At 42.2% G+C, this 1,468-nt stretch overlaps 1 protein-coding gene across 1 annotated transcript in view; it reads right to left on the reverse strand.

The window, feature by feature from the left end:
- Positions 1-1,115: 1,115 nt before the first annotated feature.
- LOC106813578 overlaps positions 1,116-1,468 on the reverse strand; it is a 22,305-nt gene continuing 21,952 nt past the window's right edge. The window contains exon 2 of the mRNA XM_014817755.1: positions 1,116-1,468. This exon is cut by the window's right edge and continues 1,628 nt beyond it. The gene's annotated coding sequence lies outside the window, so the exon portion shown is untranslated.

Here is a 1,468-nt window from a genome sequence, read left to right on the forward strand (position 1 = left end):
TGAATTTCTGAGACAAAAAGAGTATGAATCAGGGTTGCTTGTCATACCAACTTCCAGTTTTGTTGGTTTTACAGATAGTTTGGAAACCTGCTTTGAAAATGTGTTTCCATCTGTCATGCACATGACAAGAGTCTTACAGAGACTATGTTTGACTGCCAAAGAATTGTGCCAGGGTGTTAATTACTACATGTGAAGATGCGTAATGCATTGGACAAATCCACAGAATGATGATATTTTACATGAAAATACGATTGCATCATACTTTGAAAATGTTTAATATTAACACCAGTGCATCAAAAACATGCAAAAGAAATAGAAAGGTTATGAAATTACAACATTTGTAAGATAGATACATTTAGATATTTAATTAATATAATTGCCAAGGATCAGTCAATCTTATCTATTTGTTGAGGAATTTTAGTTAAGCACGTGCTTATTATGTGGGATTGACGAACATAGTCACTCTGCTCCGATGTTTTAATTATATGGCCATATTCAATAAAAAAGCATCAAAATGTAATGATAAGTATTATCTTGCAATGGTTTATATTCATTTTAATGAAGCTGGTCACTAGGTGGCAGCACTTGCAATCCAATTACATAGCGTTAGATAGGGAGTGTCACCTCTTATCATTATAAGATCTTTGATTTAGGTACAAACTACACAGAATCACGATAAAACGATTGCATGGTCAGTCAAAGCCGTCGATGACGCTAAAATAATGTGTAGCTAATACAAACTGTTCTCGAACTACCTCGACGAGGAGGGAACTTGCAACACAGAATCTAAGAAGCCGCCGAACTACTTATTACAAGCTAAACTGACCAGGCTCTCCGACTGTTACACGTCGTACGCCAACGTAGTGTTAAGCGAGAAGGGAACTTGTGGCTAATTACAAGCATGCCTCAAATTGATAATTTAGCCCCGGGGGGGGGGGTCACTCTCTATTAGAACATTACCCCATGTGCATTCTCACTAAAAATAATAGCCCCCCCCCTAGTGCGAACTGCACATTGGAAAACCCTACCCCCTATTGCAGACACAATTGAAGAATACCACCCCCAATTGCATACACAATGAAAATATCCCACCCTCTATTGCATACACAATGAAAGAGTCCTACCCGGGGGCCTACCTCCTATTGCGAGGTCTTGCAGACAAATGGAGGGCAAAGAGTGGAGGGAATACTTGTGATCAACTCAAAGAAGACTACTTGCAACTCTCGTGTGCTACGGGGCCGCCCGTTCGGGGCCTAGGGCGGGGTACTATGTGGTTCGTCATGAGGGGGGCCTACTGCGGGCGCGGTGCTTGACTTGAGCGATCCCAAGGGCTTTTTGCGGGATTAGCTTTGTAAAGGGGGGCCTATTTGCTCCCGCGCGGGCCCGCTTTAGAAGTTGAAAAACACCCCCCTAACTCGCAAAATTTGGAACGCACATGGGGTAATAACGGCATATATAGTGACCCCCC

Source organism: Priapulus caudatus, unplaced genomic scaffold, assembly GCF_000485595.1.
Source record: "Priapulus caudatus unplaced genomic scaffold, Priapulus_caudatus-5.0.1 Scaffold23, whole genome shotgun sequence".
Taxonomy (NCBI): Eukaryota; Metazoa; Priapulida; class Priapulimorpha; order Priapulimorphida; family Priapulidae; genus Priapulus; species Priapulus caudatus.